Source organism: Aspergillus ibericus (assembly GCF_003184845.1).
Source record: "Aspergillus ibericus CBS 121593 unplaced genomic scaffold BO80scaffold_65, whole genome shotgun sequence".
In the NCBI taxonomy this organism is placed as follows: Eukaryota; Fungi; Ascomycota; class Eurotiomycetes; order Eurotiales; family Aspergillaceae; genus Aspergillus; species Aspergillus ibericus.
Window position 1 is genome coordinate 1 of NW_020292163.1, and position 440 is coordinate 440.

Sequence of the window (440 nt, forward strand, 5' to 3'; positions counted from 1 at the left end):
CCAGAGTCGTCCCCAGAGTCGTCCCCAGAGTCGTCCCCAGAGTCGTCCCCAGAGTCGTCCCCAGAGTCGTCCCCAGAGTCGTCCCCAGAGTCGTCTCCAGAGTCATCGCCGGAATCATTATCGGAGTCATCCCCAGAGTCATCATCCGAGTCGTCCCCGGAATCATCAGATCCAGCAGCGGCTGAAGAGCTGGTCGCTGTTTCAGCAGAGGTGGATGTTGAAGTAGCAACTGATGAGGAGGCAGAGGCAGAAGCAGTGGTAGAATCCGAGCCAGTGTCACCCGAGTCGTCACTAGAATCATCTCCATCGTCTCCGGAATCATCACTAGAATCATCTCCATCGTCTCCGGAATCATCACTAGAATCATCTCCAGAATCATCTCCAGAATCATCTCCAGAATCATCTCCAGAATCATCTCCAGAATCATCTCCAGAATCATC